At 43.4% G+C, this 21,528-nt stretch overlaps 1 protein-coding gene across 1 annotated transcript in view; it reads right to left on the reverse strand.

The window, feature by feature from the left end:
* Window positions 1-21,528, reverse strand: part of SBF1 (SET binding factor 1) — a gene marked incomplete in the record, with an annotated part of 3,250,730 nt that overhangs the window by 1,110,965 nt on the left and 2,118,237 nt on the right.

Genomic DNA, 21,528 nt, shown 5'->3' on the forward strand with positions numbered 1-21,528 from the left:
TGCAAACATCATTAAATGCATCATCCACAACAGGCAGAACTGGAGGTATAGCTAAGGGCCTATGTTGCGGTAAGTGTAGAAAGGTCCTAAGCCTTTTTCTTGAATCTGAGAAATCTTGTCCCTGCCATTGGAATTGCTCTCTCATGGCATGTAAGGTTTCCCCAAAGGAAAATTCCTCTGGTGGAGAGGCAGATGGAATAGATTCTTCAGCATCGGAATCTTCATAAGTAGAAAAAGGAGCCTCTGGATGGTCTGTAATGTCTGAGTCATCAGAAGAATCTTCTGAGGACACTGGCTCTGGGGGCTCTGCTCTAGGTCTCTTTTCTGGAGGCTGAGAGGCCCTGTCTGGGTGAGATTGGGATCCCCTAATTAAAGAGATGAGATCCTTTGCCAGAGTAAGCATTTGAGAACTGGAACTGGGCCTGTGTGAGGGGGGCTTAACAGGCACTGATTTAGCAGTTTTGGCTGCTTTAGCCCTGGCAAAGGCCTTAATAGACATGGCTGCAGGAGGCCTAGCAGCACCACGTGCTGGGGTAGAGACATCCAAAGGGATGGTGTCTGATAATTCTATAGGAACCACATTAGTAGGCAAAACTTCAGAGGCCGATTCAACTAGGGTAGCAGGAGCCTCGGTAGTAGTCATGGATTCGCTGAAGATTGACCCGTTTGCTCGGTTTCGGCGAAACCGAGACACTGCGGTTTGCTTAACCGTGGTTTCGCCGAAACCGCGGACCGCGAGTGTCGGTCTTTTCTTTGTGTTTTTAACAATTTGAGAAGTCGGAGGATCCGACGGCATAGTGTACGCAAAATCTGAGCCGAAAAACTGTTCAGCAAACTCCGACCGACGCCTAAGCGTTCGGTTGAAGGAAGCACAGGCTAAACAGGCTGCTACGTCGTGGTCTGGGCCTAAACAAGGTAAGCAGTAAGAGTGGAAATCTTTATGAGGTATTTGTTTCCCACAAGTTAAACAGTTATTTACTTTTTCTGACATCGGCTGAGGCAAGAAAGAGTCTCCAACGGGGTACTTAGCTTTTTAGAAGTCTTCGAAGTAGTATTCGGTAGTAGTAATCTCTGGATCTGACTGACCGGCACTTGCGAACAGCTTCTGCTTCGGGCGCCACGCGGCAAGAAAGACTGAGGAAAATGGCGTCGGCTGATGCCTTTATACCCGAAGACCAGCAGAGATGACGTTGGGTGAAGTGCGACACCAGCCGAGGCCAGACCCAGACTTTGGAATCCGGCCGACCGAAGGGCTGCCTGACGACAGGACAACCCATTTGTTAGGACTGCAGATGCATCCTTGAAGGACATCGGGTCTAGCTCCTGATTATGTGACCAAATAGAGAATCTTTTCCATTTATCCCTGTAAAGTTTTCTGGTGGATGGTTTAGGAGAAGCCAAAATAATATCCCGGACAGGTGAAGAGAGGGTTTCCTGCCTGGCAACTAATGGAAGTGGAGAAACCAAGCTGTCAGCTTGAGGATGGACAGATTCGGAGGAGTCAGCCCTTGTGGGTGAGAAATTAGGTCCTGACGAGTGTCTAGGATCCAAGGAGGCTGTAACAGATGAGGTTGAAGGAAGGGGAACCACACTTGAGGCCAGAACGGAGCGATGAGGATCACTTTGCTTCTCAACCGAATAGCCTTCCATAGCACAAGAGGAATCAGAGGAATTGAAGGGTAAGCATAAAAAAGACCTGAGGGCCAATCGTGGACCAGAGCCATCTCTCAGTGACTCCCAGAGAGGGGGAAAGAGGGCAAAGTAGCTGCTGCATTTTGTATTTGAAGGGGAGGTGAACAGGTCGCAGCATGGCCCCAGCGGCTGAAAATTTCCGTCGCCACACTCTGGCTGAGAGACCACTCGTAAGGATGAAGGATACATCTGCTCAGTCTGTCCGCAATCACGTTGGAGCTCCCCGGGATATGCGCTGCGATAAGGAAGTGGTTGGAAGCTATCACCCATTGCCAGATTCTCATGGCTTTGTGAAAAAGGGGAAAGACTTGGTTCTTCCCTGTTTATATACCAGACCACGGACATGTCCGACTTGACAGCAATCGTTCCAGACGGAAGACGTGGATGAAAAGCTTGCAATGCCAACAGCACCACTCAACTCCAGGACACTGATATTCAAACTGACCTCTACATTGGACCAAGTGCCTTGGACTGACTTTCCCTGGAAGTGGCCCCCCCATCCCATCAGGGAAGCATCTGTGGTCACCGTGGCACTGGGCTGTGGAACCTGGAAGGGACGACACCAAAGATTTTCATCTGTGCTCATCCACCAGAGGAGATCTCGTTTGCAAATATTGGTGATGAGAATCTTTGAGCTCAGGGGGTGGAGGTTGGGTATCCACTGGGCCTGAATGAGCCATTGTAGTAATCTCATGTGTAGTCTGGCTAAGGGGACTATGGGGATGGCTGCAGCCATAGATCCCAAGGCTTGAAGAATCTCCCTTGCAGCACCTTGCTTTGACAGAGTATCACCTGAACTTGTGCCGAGTCTCTGAAGCCTGTGGACAGGAAGTGAGATTAGGCTTGACTGCATGTTGAATACTGCCCCTATGAATTCCAGTTGTTGTGATGGTTGAAGGTTTGATTTCTCCCAATGTATGGTGATGCCTAATGACTCCGCTACTGCCAATGTGTAGCGGAGGGCCATGACCAGAAGACACTTGGTGGGGGTGGAGAGGAGCCAGTCATCTAGATATGGAAACACCTGGAATCCCTGAAGTCTCAGATGAGCGGTTACCACTGCAAGACATTTCGTGAACACTCTGGGGGCCGTTGAGAGACCGAAAGACAGGGCTCTGAATTGATAGTGATTGGCTCCCAACTGGAAGCGAAGGAGGCTCTTTGAGCGCTTGTCCATCTTGATATGGTAATACGTATCCCAGAGATCTAATGAGCTCATCCACACACCCTCCTGCAGAAAGGGGAGGATGGATTGAATCATGACCATGCGGAACTTGGTCTGAACTACTGATTTGTTTAGTTGACTGAGATCCAGAATAGGCCTCCAGTCCCCTGTTTTCTTTGGCACCAAAAAGAATCTTGAGTAGAACCCTGATCTGCACTAATCTGAGGGGACCTGTTGGATGGCTCGTTTTTGAAGTAGCTTTCGTATTTCGGAAGCTGCCTCCTCCCTTTAACTGGGTGGAACATCGGGAAGGGATTTCAGAGGTCTTGGATAGGATATTAGTGGAATATGGTAGCCTCGGGTAATGATTCTCTGCACCCACTGATCGCTCGTAATGGTCAGCCAGGCAGCTTGGTGCAGAGAGAAACGTGCCCCGACTGCTTCCAGAGGAAAGCAATCGGGCAGCGCCTCAGGAGCGCTGATATGGTCTAGCTGAGAAGGAATCTCTGGAGCCCTGGTTCCGGGGACCCCCTCTGCCCCAAAAGGGACGTCTTCCATTACTGGAACCCCCTCTACCTCTGGTGGAGTCCTCACCACGTGCATCTCGGAAAGGACCTTGAGACTTCTTGTGCCCCATCTTTCTGCTCCTCTGATTCCTGGAGAAGGAACTCTGAGGTTTGGAAAAGCATAGGCCAACAACAGACAAGGTCTTCCCATCTTGCTCGCACCTGGATATTGTATCCTTTACCTTAGCACCAAACAGAGCAGAAGGCTCAATAGGGGCATTTAGAAAGGAAGACTTAAAGGAGTCCTCGAGGTCACAGATGCGCATCCAGGCATGACGTCTCATGACTATGCCTGCACCCGCAGCTCTAGCTGTTCCTTCGGTTGCGTGTGACAGCATCCTCATGGATGAATTAGATATGGATTCTAGGGTGGCAAGTTGGGAAGCAACTTTATCCCGTGCTCCATCCGATACGTGATGCGTGAGGGTTCCGGTTCAGAGATAAGATCTCTCTGGAGCCTCATAAAACGTGCCAGAAAGTTCAGAGACCTAACGGCGAAGGTCGCTAACACAAAGACTCACTTCCCTAACCTGTCCACTGCCCGGGACTCTTTGTTGGGCAGGTGAACAGCAAGACTCTCTTCTGCAAGGTCCTGCCACCACCATAGTGTCCACTGGCAAGCCTCTGGACTAAAGGGGTTGATCCTCTGGAGGGGAGAGTACTTTGTCTGATCTCTTGGGGATGGCCTCAATGGAGTCGGGGTACTTCCAAGCTCATTGCACGATGAGTTTAACCAACTCATCGGCAGGGAGGGTCACCCAAGAAGTAAAGGGCCGAGAGCGAAAGGCCTGTAGGAATATGGATTCCTCTGAGGAAGGGGTTGAGGACTTCCAGTCACCCCTCTGTTTCAAGATTTTCATGATGTCCCCGAAGGACACATCAGAGGGTGACTGTGGGGACCCTTCCCCATCATCGTAGTCCGTATCCTCTGTGAGGGACTCCTCCGGGGAGTCCATGTGTTTCCTCTTGCACACCCATTTCTGAGGGAGTTCTATGGTGGGACCATCCGAAGAAGACTCGGAAAATGAAATACCCTGGACAGGGGTCTCCTGGGCCTTACGCTCTTGGAGTCCTGGGGGGTGGCCTTTGACAGCTGCGGCTCAGAGGAAACTGGGGAAATAACCAATTGTGGAGGACTGCTAGCGGAAAGCGAGCCAACCCGAAGAGGAATGGGAGCCCGTAACCGAAGAAGACAAAATCAGAACCAGGTTTACACCCCGCTCCACACGGTCCGCCCCTGGAGATGAAGCCTCAATCAAGCTTGGAGCGGTAGCCACCCTCTGATCCGAAGTTGGGGCCGACACAACTGTTGGAACCGACACCGGAACTGGGAGCTCCGCCCCTCCAAGCATGAGATTGGGGAAGGGTGGGGGTTCCAATGGAACTGGCACCCAAAGGGATCTCGAAGCTTCAGACAGAGTTGTCAGCGGCGAGAAGGGAATTCCTCTAGTAAAAGTTGGATAGATAAGCCTTGGAACCGAGGGGTCCAAGGAAGGAGATTAAGTAGGGGTTGCTGGAGAAATAGACCCAAAGCCAGGAGTGGGATAGGGTCTAGCCGGATTTGAAATTCCGTTAGCAGTCAACAGCTGATCAAAGAGGCGCACCACATCCAATTCAGAAAGGCTCTTGGTGGATCTTACCGATGCCCCTGAGGGGGAGTCAGGTTGGTCCAAAAAGGGGCTGCAGGCTTGTCTGGCAAACAGGTCCCCATTGGATGAGTATCGGGTCTGTGGTGTGTCGCAGAACGGCACCGGCGATTCCAGTTTTGCAACAGGTAATAAAGGTATGGTCGGAGCTGTGAAAGGGCTCAGAGCAGAAGTCACTACAGGGGTGGATGACAGGAACGGTAGTTGTCATAACTGATATCTGAGTCGAAATGGGCGAAGTTGGTGCAGATAATGAAATAGATACATTGGTCAGTACCAAGGCCATACACGGTGCTGTAATTTTCAGTGCCGGGATGGGCGTCGACGATGCTACCTCGGTAAACTTCATTTTAGCCGAGCTTGGAGCCGATGTGGTAGTGGGCACCGAGGAGGCAGAATGGTGCTCAGATGAGGACATATGGGCCTTGTGCTTGTGATCTTTACCTCTGTCACTGGCGAAGAGGGGTCCAATCGAGGGCGTTTCTTGTCCGAAGGAGGGCGTGAGACTTCTGTCGCAGAAATGGCCACCAAAAAAGGCGAAGCAAGCAGGCCCTTTAAAATAAGTTTGTTACATTCATTCAGCGTCTGCTGACAAACTACCACAGATATCACACGGGGGTTTCGCTGACAAATTCGGAACCCCCAAACAGTATACACATTCTTCATGGAGGTCACTATTCGGCAGCTTACCACTGCAAGAAGAGCAGTGTTTAAATCCCGTAGTTCCCTTCTTTTCAGACATAGTACAGTTGTGTACACTTACCATAAATGTAGATGTTAGAGTGTATTCACTGTTGCAGTCATTACATTTGGGTAATCTGCTGGTAGGTTGCCCTCAGTCCGCCTGATTAACAAAGTCTTGGGTCTTGCATCAGTTGCTGTCCCTTCTTCCATGACGTCAGGTCGTCAGAGGTATAAAACATGCAGCCGACACAATTTTCATCAGTTTTTCTTGCCCCAGATGTCAGGTGCCCCTCAAATGGGGAGCAATATATATCTATATATATATGCATGTAATTTAGAACACAAAAAATATACCTTCAAATAAAAGCAAATACAACAAAAAGGCTTTTGAGCATAGAAACAGAAAGAAGTAGTATAAAAAGAGAAAAATAGGGGGCTAGCGAGTGGGTAACCAGGACTGCAACAGTGAATACACTCAATCATATACATTAATGTAAGTGTACACAACTGTACTATGTTCTTCATGTTTCACTGTTGCAGTCATTACACTTGGGTAGAATCCGAAAGCTATGGTTGGGAGGATGGAATTATACAGCATTAGGAGCAGCTATAAGGCCCTGCAGGACAGCAGTGGCAAAGCCTGCTCTGGATTTAGAGAAGAGAGTTAAATGGTAATGCTTGGTGAACGTATGAACTGAGCTCCAGGTAGCAGCTTCTAGAATGTCTCTGGTAGGAACCCCTCTGAGAAAGGCTGCAGAAGTAGATGCATCCCTGGTGGAATGGGATCTGATCCCCTTGGGGGCAGGTTTACCATGATGCATGTAGCAGAAATGAATATAATGGCTTATCCATTTTGAAATAGTCTGCTTTGAAATAGCCTTTCCCTCTGCCCCAGCAGCAAATGCCACCAGTAGTTGCTCATATTTTCTTAGAGATTTTGTCCTGTTCAAGCCTGTGTACATTCAATGAATGCAGAATCCACTCCCCCATGGTCTGTGGATTTGGGAAGAAAGTTGGCAGATGAATGGTCTGATTAAGAGCCACACTAGATGCCACTTTAGGCATAAAGGATGGATTGCTCCTATGCGATACCCTGTCCGGGTAGAAAATAATAACACGCTCCACTGCCATGACAGCTCGTAGTTCTGAAATCCTTCTAGCTGAAGTGACTGCTAAAAGAAAAGCTGTCTTCCAGGAGAGAAATGTTATGTCTGCAGTAGAAGCTGGCTCAAAAGGAGGTGGGGTGACCTTTTCCAACACAAAACTGAGGTTCCATGCAGGAGTTGGTGCTCTCCTGGGAGGTCTTAAATTTCTGGCACCTCTGAGATGCTGCTTTAGCAGGGGGTGAGAAAAGAGGGGAGGCTCTGTGTTGTAATGAGCTGAAATGGCAGACGCATGGATTTTTATGGAAGAGAAAGATAGGCCCTTGTGAAGCATCTCAGTTAAATATTGCAGAATCTGAGGAATATTGGGTATTGCTGTACTTATTCCTTGTGCCTGACTCAAGGCACAGAATAGTTTCCATTTATCAGCATAAGATTTTCTAGTACTAGGCCTTCTAGCCTCCAAAATGACATCCATCACAGGTTTGCTGAGAGATGTAACTGGTGACATTAGTTGATTAGCCATGCTGCAAGATTCAGAGTTTGGAGCTGAGTGTGTAGAATTTGATAGTTCTGCTGAGACAGTAGATAAGGTGTCTGAGGCAGGTACCACGGAGGAAGATGTGACATATTGCGTAGGAGTGGGTACCAGTGTTGGCGAGGCCAGTCTGGAGCAATCAGAATAATTTTTGTTTTTTTTCCTGTCTGACTTTTAGTAATACCTTGGAGAGCAAAGGCAGAGGGGAAAAGGCATAGACTGATAGGTTTTTCCAGCTGAAGGATAGAGCATCCACTTTCCAAGCTTTTTTGTGATGGATTCTTGTGCAGAATTTGTCCAACTGAAAGTTTTGGGGTGAGGCAAAAAGATCTATGTCTGGGCTACTCCATTTGCGTGTCAACATGCTGAAGATTTGTGGATCCAGTTTCCATTCACGTGGGTCCATAAGATTTCTGCTTAGTTCGTCTGCCAGAGAATTTTGCTTTCCTGGCAGGAATTGAGCTTGTATATGTATTTGGTAAGTCAAGGCTGTGTTCCACAAAGCCATGGCTAGTCTGCAAAGGGGGTAGGAATGGGTACTCCCCTGCTTGTTTATGTACCACATGACTGTGGTGTTCTCCGTTTTTATCAGTAATTGTCCTGGATGAAGAAAGTCCTTGAAAGCTGTCAGAGCATTCTGTACAGCTAGCATCTCTTTCTGGTTGATATGCAGGTGCATTTGATTTGGGCTCCATTCGCCCTGAATGCATCTCCCTGCCAGATGCACCCTCCCCCCAAGCATAGTCTGATGCATCTGTAGTCAGGGTTTGGGTGGCAGAGGGTGGAATGAATGACAGTCCCTTGTTTTGGTGACAGGCCTCTGCCCACCATAGGAACTCTTGCTGCAAGCAAGGAATGATGGGAATCATTGTTTCCAGGCTGTGACAATGTTGACTCCATAAGCTTTGTAGGTACCACTGAAGTTTCCTCATATGCAGTCTTGCATATGGAATTAGAAGAATGCAGGAAGCCATAAACCCCAAGGCCTGCAGAATTTGTCTTGCAGATAACTGGGTTTTTGTGGCCACTTGTTTGAAGTCAGTCATCAGTTGGATTTGTTTTTCTGGCGTAAGGTAAGTCATCTGGGCAGCTGTATTCAAGCTTGCACCCAGGAATGTAATCTTTTGAGAGGGTACCAGTTGTAATTTCTTTTCGTTTATGGTGTACCCTAGGAAAGTTACAAGCCTTTTTACAAACGCCAGATGCTGTAGAAAAGTGTCCTTGTTTTCTGCCTGAATTAGACAATCGTCCAGATAAGGATAAATTTGAATGTTTCTTTGTCTGCAAAATGCAATTACTGGTGCCAGGTACTTTGTGAAGACCCTGGGCACAGTAGATAAGCCAAAGGGCAGTGCAGAGAACTGGTAATGCAAATAGCCTGCTTTGAAGTGGAGGTGTCTTCTGCAAGATTCCCTGATTGGGATATGCAGGTAAGCCTCTTTTAAGTCTAGAGTTACCAACCAGGCATCCTTGCCTAGCATAGGCAGTAACTGTTGTAGAGTCAGCATCTTGAATTTTGGAATGTCCAGGAAAGTATTCAGAATGGATAAGGCCAGAATTGGACGCCATGATTTGTCTTTTCTGGGTACCAGGAAAAGTCTTGAATAAAAACCTTGTCACTTTTCCTTTTCTGGTACTGGGTGAATAGCCCCCATATTCATGAGGGACGTAACTTCTTTCTGGGCCTCTGCCCACTGATTTGGAGGCAGATCTGGCCATCCATTTGGAATTGGCAATGTGTGGAAATGAAATCTGTATCCCTGGGATACTATATTTAAAACCCACTTGTCCTGGGTAATTAGATTCCAATTTTGTGAATGAAGTGCTAGTTTTCCCCCCCAAAGGGGCTGCCAAAAGATAAGTACTTGGAAATGGCAGATGAAAGTCATTGAGACTGTTTACCGTAGGGAGGTGCCTTGCTACTTCCAGATTTGGAGGTGGAGGCACCCCATTGTTTTGTTCAGCAAGTTCCTCGTGACTGAAACCTGGAGCCTTTGGAGTGTCTGGGTTTGACATGAGCGGCTCTGGTGGGTACTGCAAAGGACCAATTCTTAGTAGGCCAGTGCCTACTGAACCTGGGTGGCTGCACTTGTAGGAAATCTTTTATAGTTGCATAGATTTAGCTTTGTCTTCCATCTTTTTCAAAACTTCCTCTGCCTTATTACCAGACTGTCCTATTGTAAAGAAGTATCCAACAATTTTGCTTTAACACGGTCAGGCAGATTTTGCTCCTTGAGCCAAGCATGCCTTCTTATCACAGATCAGTTACAGCGGCCCTGCAAGAGGCCTCCAAGGAATCAAAACCACATTGCAAAATATGTGTTCCAACTTGTTCAGCTGAATGCAATAAATCCTGTAACTCTATTTTAGACACAGTCAGAAATCAACATAATTTTCTGTTTAAGTACGCCCATGATATGCTGCTATTTAAGCATATGAAATTGACAGTTTAAAGCCCTGATTGCCAGAATTGCAGACGTGTAAACCTTCTTACACCATCTATCCAGCGCCCTGGAGTCTCTATCACAAGGGGTAGGATTTTTAGCAGTAGAAGCCTTAACACCCTTAGGAACCTGAGAAATTGTTTCAGGGTCAGCAGTAGGGTTTTTAAAAATGAATTTGTGGGAGTCAGGAACCCTGTAATATCTGTCTGGCTTAGGAGGAGCCGGAGACAGGGAATCAGAAGCCATCTTAGACTCTGAGAAAACATCATCAACAATGTCTAGAACAGGAGGTATAGCCAAAGGCCTATGATGAGGACGAAGGAGGAAATCCCTAAGCCTCTTTTTGGATTCTGAAAAATCCTGACTCTCCCAATGAAAATGTTTCCTTAAGTTAGGCAAAGTTTCTCCAAAAGAAAAATCCTCAGGAGGAGAAGCAGAAGGGATGGATTCTTCTGCATCGGAGTCCTCATAAGGTGGAATAGATAATTCCTGATCAGAAGAGGAATCCGAAGAAATGGAAACCTGATCTGAAGATTCATAATCAGTGCCTTGCCTAGGCCTCTTAGCAGGAGGGGGTTGGGAACCCCTGATCAAGGTAATTAAATCCTAAGCGATTTTGATCATTTGCTTTTTAGGCATGGGGGCCTGTGCACGTGGCCCAAGCATCATTTTTTTAGACATAGGAGTTGGTTTTGGTCTAGGTTTTGAAGATGGCATCGGTTTAATATACAAATCTTTAGGCCTGAAAACACCCTCATTTGCCGGTGCCTGTTCAGCAGCTCTGGACCCATCTAAGGTGGAGGCATCCACAGGTTCAATACTTAAAGTATCTCGTGGCATACAGGACTCCGAATGGGTCTCAGTAGAGGCCCGTGAATCAAAAGTAGCAGGTATCAGGGACTGCGAAAGCACCTCACTGAGTACTGGCGACTGGCTTAGGAGAAGCTTCGTTGTCAGTTTTGGACCTCCACGGTCAGTCTCTGTCTTTTTCTTTGCGTTTTTTGTGAATTCCGGTAGTCAGATTGCTAACCGACGACATTTCAGGATAGTTAAATCTTGAGCCAAAATATTTAGATGCAAAAATATTCCGACGCTTAATAGTGCGTTGGTTAAATTTAGCACAAAACTGACAGCAAGGCATGTTGTGGTCGGTGCCTTGGCAAGGAATACAGTACACATGAAAATCCTTATGAGGTATTTGCTTCCCACAAGTAATACAATTATTAACTTTTACTGACATCGGTAAGGAGCAAGAAAAAGTTTCCCCAACGGGGAAGACTTCGGTTCTGAAACTCGAAAATGAAAATTTCAGGAGTCGGCCGACCGGCACTTGCGAACTGCTTCTGCTTCGGGCACCGCGCGGCAAGAAAGACTAATGAAAATGGCGTCAGCTGCATGTTTTATATCCCTGACGACCTGACGTCATGGAAGAAGGGACAGCAACCGCAGGACCCAAGATTTTGTTAATCAGGCCGACTAAGGGCAACCTGCCAGCAGATTACCCAAATGTAATGACTGCAACAGTGAAACATGAAGAACATCCCAGAACACACTCTCGCACACAAGGGAAAGAGAGAGGAAAGACAGGAAATGAAGGAGACAGAAAGCAAATACCAACAATGGTAACAAGATACCGTAAAGGTAGAAAGTTATAAATACCAAGAAATTACCAACAATGGTAAGACAGAAATACCTGTGGATAGAGCTGAAGCAATATAGAACAACAAGAACAAGTTATAAAAGGAGAAGAAACTTTTCAAACTAGTAACTATATCTGAAAAAAGCACTTAGCTGGAGAGCTCGGTGAAAAGCTGCTATATGGCTGTGCGGCAAACGAGATCTGAGGTAACTGAGCAAAGGCATTGTGGGTAGCAGCTTAGCTTGAGAGTTTTTAGAGCATGCAAGTTTGGTATTAGGCAGACTCAGTTCCGAGGGCTCGGAACCGAACCCATCAGTGATGAATAGGAAGAAGATTAACAACTTCAGATTATATATTTGACAATAACTTTCCATATCAATTTTTGCTAAAAACAATATAACATATATATATAAACATCATGAGAAACAAAAGAAAGACGCCTGAAATATTAGTATATAATAAGAACTTCTATATATTAAATTATGTGTACTTATACCAAACATGAATGTGTTCAGTATTACAGTTAAATAATTACATACAAAAGGCATGGAGAGTATGACTTTTTATGAGGTATTATTGAAAACTATTTTGAATTCTTCTATAACAACTCCATATTGTTTTCCCTCATGTTATTATCTCTTTCTGCCCCATTCCATCACTCATGACGACTGTCAATGTATTTTAGTCTTGTCTGAGTAAAATATTCCTTTTTTTTCTGTATGCATAAAAAACATGAGCAGTATAGGGCTCGCACTTATATTTGTAGCTTATTTATATGAGTAAATATATAAGACTGCGTATGGTATGTACAAAATAAATCTCTTCTACCACGATAATTCTTATTTTAAAGTCATTCCATTATCAAAATATTTCATGCTTGCTTAGCAATGCTGTGTAAGAAGGTTTATCTTTTCAACATTTATTAAATAATACTTTATATGTTTACGTACTTATAACTATGGATTAAAATATAAAGATAAGTCTACTACTACGTTTAAGACAGACCGATAAATATCAAAGGTACCTGCAGCTGAATTATATACAACTTATGACTCTTTAGCTATTTTATCTTTTGTACATACAAGTTGAAATGCCATTAACAAGTGACGATAATTGCTAAATTTACTATAAGAAATACAAATGAAATCATTTTAATGTCTCTGATAAAAACTGCTGCTTCTAAAAATCACTTTTAGGATGACATAATGGACATATCTCATTCTCTTCATAAAAATCAAAGCCTATAATGTGTACTTTTTGTTGTAAGTATATTTTGTATGTTCTTCTGTTGTAAATATCACTTTCACTGAAAGAACATGTTACATGTAATCCCTTTGTATTATGACACATTCCAAGAAACTTTGAGAAAGAAAAAAAGAACCTATTATTGCTATATTCAGAAATAGCTGCTGTCCCTTAAGTATAACCACATTTTGAGGTATACTTACAGATCAAGTATTGTATCAATCTAAAGATGTACATACTGCTTACTACATTATGCTAGTTCCATACATTTACACTCTTAAGATTAAACTTAAACATAACACACTGCATCAGCAAAACATTGCATATTCTCTTGACCCCAATAAATTATATACTGTCTACCATCTTCTATAAGCACCTATAACAGATCTTTGCTGACTAATAATTCAAATATAACTCTGTTCTAAATTGCTTTACAAACTGGACCTGAGTAAAGAGCTGCTCGATTTTAGTGCAGAACATCATTTTCACAGCTTTATTCTCTAAATAAAGAGACTTACATGCAGCATAAAACTTCAGGTTTCTTTTAAATACATTCTGAAATGTTCGTCGCAAATGCTCATATTAATGCAACAAAAATTCAAAGGTCATACTGAGCGTCTGTTCGCACTGCTGCTTAACTGGATTAACTACTGTGACCATGATAAACTGAAATCTGCACTTGAGGCAGCATTCTAGTGAAGCTTTTTTGAAATTTCAGCGGCAAAGTATTTAACAAAGGCAACCAAACTATTCAGCTTGCACCAAGAACATCACAAAAGTGTAACAAAGCATTCGGTCGCCATGTAAGAAAAAGAAAACAGAAAAAAAATGTTAATGCAAGCACCATGTTATTTCCATTTACAAATTCAACATCTAAGGACTCAGAATTTCTCTCTCAACTCCCATATTTTAATATCACCTCATAAATCATTAGTATTATAGTATGTGATCATATTTACATGTTAGAACATTATCATTTTATAACATAACGTTGATTAAAACAGTCTGAAAATTAGTTAAGAACTGTCATATTTAACAAAGAACCAAATGTCCCATACACATCACAGCTTGTTTCTCAGTGTACACTTCCAAATTTTAATAGTAATAAATACAGCAAAAAGGAGTTTTAGAAGCTGTGTGCTATTATATTAGAAAGTTCTACTTCCGTCTCTTAGCAATTCTAAATAATCACTAGGACATGAGACAAGAAAAAGAGGAAAACGTGTAGCAAAATATCAGTTGTTATATTTTAATATATCAATATTCATGAATGCTACTACATTCTTTAAGTTAATGAGAAAGAAACAAAGAAGAAGATAAGATTGAAATATATAGCAAAAAGAAGAAAACTAAGAAAAAGTGCTAATATGTACATAGACAAACATAATATGCTCAAATATTAAGAGAAAATGAAAAAGTGTACCTTATATATTTGTTTGAATCCCATGATGTTCAGAGACCATGTCTGCCGGACACTTCTTAGTATATGGAGATTTTCTATATTATTTGCCCTTGAGCTTTTTGTTAGTTTTATCATTTGTAAATATTTACCATTTTAGCTTGTCTTTTCAGACTGGGTAAGGAAAAGTCCATTTCTTCAACTGTATCTAGTAGATTAGTTTTCTTAACAAAATCAGTTGCATCTTCAAGGTTATTGAAAATTTTCTGGCCATCTGTTAAGTGTTATTTTAATCCTAGCTGGAAATATAATCTGGGCTTTAATGTTGGCTTTCTTTAAGTTTTTGACTAATGGGACACATGCTTTTCTCTTTGTCATTATTGTAGATGTATAATCATTGTCAAATCTTATGTTTTTTTTCCATTAACTTGCATTGGATTTCCCGACCATACAGTTCTTAGTATTATGTCTTTGCCTTGTGTTGACAAGAATTTTACAATGATAGATCTCGGTGACGTTTGATTTTTGACAAAGATATACCTGAAAGAGATCTGTGGGCTTTTTCGATCCCAAATGACAAAGATTCAGGTAAGTTCAATATTTTTGGTAACCATTCATTTAAGAAAAGGACCATATTACTTCCTTCCATTTTTTCTGGAACTACAGAAATTCTATTATTATTCCTTCTGGACCTGGATTCTAAGTCTTCCACTTTTTCTAAGAGATGGTTGTTTTGTTTTAATAAGAAATCTGACTGCCATTTTCCATCTGTCTTCCATCTATTTCATTCACTGACTCTTCTATAGCTGCTATCTGGTCAGAGTGTTTAGTGATTATTTCTTTCAAGACATCTATTTGCTTCTTGCTTTCTTTCTTCATGTTTTCCATAATTTTCTCCAGATCATCCATTTTCATAGAAAGGTCCTGAATACTAGAAATTATGGTGTGAAGTTCCTTTTTCATGGAGCTGTCCTGAAGAGAAGCTTTTGAGTGACTCATGGTTGTTTCAGTCTGACAGGCAAGCAGAACTTCTGACATGAAATTTCTTGATAAAATACCAATAAAATCAAAATTTATTTTATATAAGTAATCCACAGTATTAAGACAATTGACCGAGAGACAATTCTTAGCAATATTTTGAAAAAAAATAATAAAATCCTGTCAGAATGTTTTAAGGCAGAGAATCAAAAGAGTGCTGCCACCCCCCCCCCGAATAATACACATTCTGATACTTCTAAGACTAAAGGTGCAGGCAAGCTGCTTTAGCTCAGCAGGCCCATGAAGTCCTTGCATCTTAATCTGGCCTACAAGAACTCCATTGCCTTCCATTTGAAGATTTTCTTTATCCTGTGAAGACCATCTCCAAATGAAACATACTGTATTGAAGACATAGAGGACAGGGTATCCTTGCTATCAAATTTAACCTAAGAAATTGGATGCAGCTGTTTTTTTTTTTTTTTTTTTTTTATATATATGCCAGAATCAGGTGTTTCTGAATCTTCAACAGTGATAGGTTCAATTATCCTTCTTTTAGCAAGAACTCCTGAAACTGTAGGAATTTCCAAGGCAAGCTTCTTGAATTTCAAATAACTTATGGAATTCTGTGCTATCTGTTAAAGGTCTTTAAATGTAGACAGGACAGTATTGGTCATATGAAGTACCACTCAGCCTTGCCTGTGACAAGTTTGTGGCAGTCTGTTTTAAACTTGTGTCTTGCTCCCTGTAGTACTGGGGTAGCTGCCAAAGAGGTCGAAGGTTACAGGTGGATGCCTGATACCATTATGTTGTCACTGATAACTGCTCCTCAAACAAGCAGCATTGGGATACCACCCTCCCTTTACTAACAATGATACCACTGTCATTTCCAGAGGCCCAAAGGGGGCCTTCCAGCCTGACCTACTGCATCTCAGATCCAGCCCACAAGGATGTGCTGGTATCTAACAACAGCATGGCAGCTTCCAAAGGGATCATGCCAGAGGCTTTGGCAGTAACAGACTCCAAGTATGTCAGCTGTGAAAGAAACTGTATGACCCTGATGTTGCTGGGCCTAGGGAAACCCACAAACTCATAAAGACTGTCATTATTTTCCTTTCTCTTATCCTCAGGGCACTGTATATAAGTTTAATACATTGAAGAGTAGCTAGCAGAGGCTCTGGCCTATACCAAAGTAGAGCAGGAGCAAGCGTACAGCTTTATTTTAGTCAGATAGTCCCAGAGAAATTCTGCACGACATCGAATTGTCTGCAGAATGAATCTGGCACAATGTGAAAAGCTGTTCACATCATGCACCAGGCCTAGACCAAAAATAACGGTAATGGAAATCCTTTTGAAAGATTCAGCTCCCATATTCAGGGCAATTACCCACCTTTTCAAAATGACCATCAGACATCTACAATAAATATTAAAGCAGACAAAAAGATTTCCCCAAATGGATACTAACATGAAATGTTATTAATATGTATAATGGTATACTAATACAGATAATGATATGGATCAAGGACCATGAAAGCAAGCCAACATGCCAGACTGATGACACTTTTACAAGTATGATCTTCAAAACTGTGGCAAGACCTGAAGCTGGCATTGTTTATCTCATTCCCTCCAGTACAGCTCTTTTGATTGTGCACCTTTAACTCCTAGTGGGCGTGGCTTGAGTCTTTAAAAAATAAAGTTATCACCTTACAATTCTAACAAATACTCATTGACATAGGTCAAATATCAATACAATTGTGTTTGCCATCATGTATGCTTCAAGATAAAATATTCTGATAGCTCGTATAGGGCATGGTTTTGGAATTATTAATGCAAATATGAACAAGCAATATTTGACGCCTACAGGAGCAGTAGGCGGTAACTGCAGATGCACCTGGAGGCGTCACTCGCCTGTAATATCACTGATGTCCTAATGTCTAATTAGGTGGGAATTGACCAAAGCCAGGAGGGAAAATAGAGCTTTGGACAGATATGGGGCAACTGCAGCAGACTAGTTACCATAAACATTCACAAGTTTCATCTAAATGACCAAAACTTGAACAAAACATGTACTCAGGGTACTTTGCCCAGGTCACCACTTTTTACCCACAACAATATTTATGGAATAAAGCTTCTTACAAAATGAGGAAAAAGGAAGAGATACTACAGACTACTCCTGAAACAAAAACCTAATTTTTGGGGGAAAAACAATGGCAACAAAAATATGTTTTTACTGTAGGTTTGAATTCTCATCCTCAGGACTGGTGGAAAAAAATGAGGAAGGGAAAGTTCACCCCACCTTTTATGGGGTTCATATATGATCAAAAGTTAGAAATAGCAAACAATCTATAATCAAACCCAAATGCACAAAACCACAAAATGTCGAAGGAACAGGTCAACGAATTTTTTCCCAGTGAAAAAATTCTCTGATCCAAAATAAAAAGAATGCACAGGCAACATAATGTGGGGGGGCTGTGCCCCCCCTTAAATATATTAACTCTGAGATTGCACGACAGTGAAGAAAACAGCAAAGTCCGGAGAACGGCCCAGCGAATTTGATCCGTTCCTTCGATATTCTGTGGTTTCGTGCATTTGGGTTCGACAAATGAGTATTCACTATTTCTAGCGTTCGATCACGTAATAGGAACTCTCTTTTATGTACAGCGCTTTGACACTGGTTGATGAGAAAGAGAAGACTGACTGAAGGAAGGAGTGCTTTGAAATTTCGGTCACTGATTTCCTCTACAAACAAGAATATAGTCTCAGAGGGAAAATGCTCTGTTGAAATACTGCCACCAAATAAAATACAGTTCTTCTAGTATTTTCAGACAATAAGACACATGACTCCCTTCTATAGGTTCATAGGTAGGTACTAGGCTATCTGCCCAAGGGCATTTATAAGCCTAGCCAGTGTGTGTCAGCTTTTGCCGACCCATTGAATAATTAACGGAGCCTCTGTCAAGAAGAGTCAATGAAGTGATCCCATGAGTGTATTTTCTGTTACCCATCCACTCATCAAGGTTTCTCTTAAAGAGTGTTAGTGAAGGGCTCTGCCCAATGCAGTTAGGAATTTTGTTCCAAAGCATGGGGAGTCTCTGTGACAGGAATCTATCTCTCCAGTATGTTCTATTTATTGTTGCGGTGAGGTTTAGCTCACTAGAGCGAGTGGCTTACAGTAACTTTGATTTCTTTAGGTGGAGCATGTCCATCAATTCTGAGTTGGACATGGCTTTGTAAGTCAGGCAGAGATCACCTCCGAGTAAGCGATATGCCACTGAGTACAGCTGGAGATTTTCCAGTCAGGCTGCATAGGACATATGTTTGAGGCCAGTAATCCTCTTGGTGAGATACTTTTGTGGTCTTTCCAGCTGTTGTAAGTGTCTTGTGAGGTACATCCCAAATGGGGCATTGTACTCTATGATGGTTCTGATGAGTGACGAGTAGAGGGGCACTATAACCTCTTTATTTCTAGATGCAAACCCTTTAGCAATTAGAGGGGTTACATAGAAGGATTTCCTAACTACTTTGGCAATAAGATTGCCAAAGGCGAGATTACTATCTACCTGGGTCCCCAGATCTCTTATTATCTCTTCTGTATTAAGAGGGCTGCCACCTATGTGGTAATTCATGGGTGTTTTGTTTTTCCCAAATGGGATGACTATGCATTTTTTGGCATTTAGCTTGATACCATGACTTTGACACCAGGTGTCTGTCTCAGTAAGGCCCTTTTGGAGAATGTCCGTGTCAACCGGAGAGTCAATTATGGCTCCCAGTTTGCAGTCATCGGCGAACTTGGTTAGCCACAGTCCTCCTGTGTTTGCCTGTACTTCTGAGAAGTATATGCCAAACAGTAGCAGTCCCAGGACCGAACCTTGTGGGACACCACTTCTGACTGGTTTAGAGTCGGACTTGGAGCCCGCTATTCTTACCGTTTGAGTTCTGTCTGTAAGCCAGTTGGCAACCCATCTCGTGACGTAGGGGTTTAAGTTCAGGCTGGTGAGTTTTTCTATAAATCCCAAGTGGGGAATGGTGTCAAAAGCTTTGGCAAGGTCAAGGTAGGCTGTGTGAACTACCTTCCCCTCATCTATGGCCTTGGTGACTGTCTCGAAGAAGTCAACCAGGTTTAGTAGGCATGATCTGCCCTTAACAAAGCCGAACTGGGTCGGGTCAAGTGTTTGGAGGTTCCCAATGTCTTTGTTAATGAGTTCCATGATGATGCGCTTCATAGCCTTGCAGACCAGGTTAGTCAGGCTTAGAGGCGATAGTTACCAGGGTCAGTTGTGGCCCCTCCTTTGTGGAGCGGAATAACCGTTGCTGTGCGCCATTCTATGGGCACATAGCCTGTGGAGAGGCTGAGGTTGAACAGTGTGTTTAGGTGGGGGGTTAGTTCGTTCTGTAGTTCGTGCAAGACGCAGCCTGGGACAGCATCTGGCCCCACTGACGCTGTGATTTTGAATGGGCTGTTTTCACCTGTGCGTCTGTGATTTCCGGGACACTACACTTTTCCGGCATTGTTGTGGGCCCTTCTGGGGGTAAGAGGGGGGTGAAGTTTGCACTGAATCTATCTGCCAGGATGTTGGCAATATCAGTGGGTTCAGTATATTTTGTGCTATTTTGCACTAGCTCAGAGCATATCTGTGAGTTGCCACTTAGATTCTTGACACAGCTAAAGAAGGCTTTGTGGTTATCTTTCGAATACTTGGCTATTTTTCTTTCGAAGTTAGCCTTGGAGTATTTTATGAGGGACCTTAGTTTCTTACTGATACTGATCAGGGATGTCTTTCCTTCTTGGGATTTGCTTTTTTTCTGAACTAGTTTTCTCCTTCTATTGTATAGCCTGTTTATGGCAGGGGTCCACCAGACTGGTTTCCTTCTCTTAGGAGAGTGAGTCTTGGTTTTGCTAGGGATGGCACGATCCATGCATCCTTGTAGGTGCTCATAGAGTGCATTTGTAAAGGTTCCTGCATCTTGGACACTGTTATCCTTTGGCGTGGTGTCTGTGAACTTACCACCTCTGTCTTAAGTAAGGTGAAGTTTGCTATAGGAAAGTTTTTCACTGTGGTTTCCTTGGTTGGAGGTGGTGGTGTGGTGTGGACATCCACAGTGATTAGTTCATGGTCTGATTTAACCAGTGATGGGTTGACCTCCGGTGTGGAACACCTGTCGCCCATGTTGGTGATGACCAGGTCCAATATGTTTTCACCTCTGGTAGGGGAGTTTACCAGCTGATCCAGGGAATTTGAGTTGATAAATTCCAGGAAGCGCTGGACCTGGGAGTTTGTACTTGAGTAGTTTTCCCAGTTAACGGTAGGGTAATTGAAATCGCCCAAAATCAGGGTGTTCGGTAGGACCTTCATGTTTTCCACTGTCTACAGAAAGGCAGAGTGGTGGTCCTGGGTCATGGAGGGTGATCTGTAGCAGGCCACAATTTGCACTGCAGATTTGCCTGATGTTAGTTGCACATGGATGATCTCGGAGGTACCATGCTGCGCCACTAACCTGGAGGTGTAGGTATCTTTGATGAATATACACCCCCTCCTTTTGTGTTTCGGTCCATGTTCCGTGGCCGAAATGTGTGGTATGAGTTGTAGCCTAGTAGTGCTGGGGTGCTCTGTGGAGCCTTGAACCAGGTTTGAGTTACTGCACAGATGTCAATGTTCTCCATACTGAGGAGTGCTTCGAGCGCGTGCATTTTGAGATTTAAACTCCTGGCGTTGAGTAGCATAACCCTCATTTTTTTATTTGTGCTGTTTACGGAGGTGGGTTTGACTTTTGAGCCTTGCCTAAAAAAGGCACTATGGGGGCAGCAAGAGCCTTGGCCAGTATTCGAGAGCCTAGGGGTGAGAGGTGCAAGCCATCTCTTGCGAAGCAACGAGGCCTGTCGAGCATATCGTCCCAGGCTGACAGACACTGGATCCCCTTTGAATGACACCAGAATCTTAGCCAATTGTTGAAATTGATCATTTTCTTTTTATACTGCGGTATCATTCTTGGTGAGGGCAGGATGCTACTCAGGGTTAGGGTCATACCCGCCTGGGCTACATGATCAGAGAGGTCTTCCATGTCTCTTTTCATGTAGTCCAGGGAGGTACGTCTCAGGTCATTCATACCAACATGAGCAATGACAGAGTCATATTTGTACTTGTTCTGGAGTGACCTGAGTATTTGTGTTATGTGGCGGATTCTGGCTCCCAACAGGCAGCTAACAGTAACCTTCTCCTTGTCCAGCCAAGTGAGTGGGACATCAGTGGGCCTGACTATAGAGTCGCCTATTACTAGTGTGTTAGGTATGTTATTTTGCCTTAACATACCTTATACATATATACAAGTTTCAGTGTTCCAGCTAATAAAATACATCAGTCACTCCTAAATAACAATAAAAAGCACTTCCTGTGTATCATACATCACATGTGCAAATAAAACATGTAATCACCA

This window comes from Protopterus annectens, chromosome 11.part0, assembly GCF_019279795.1.
Source record: "Protopterus annectens isolate FY-2018-M chromosome 11.part0, PAN1.0, whole genome shotgun sequence".
In the NCBI taxonomy this organism is placed as follows: Eukaryota; Metazoa; Chordata; order Ceratodontiformes; family Protopteridae; genus Protopterus; species Protopterus annectens.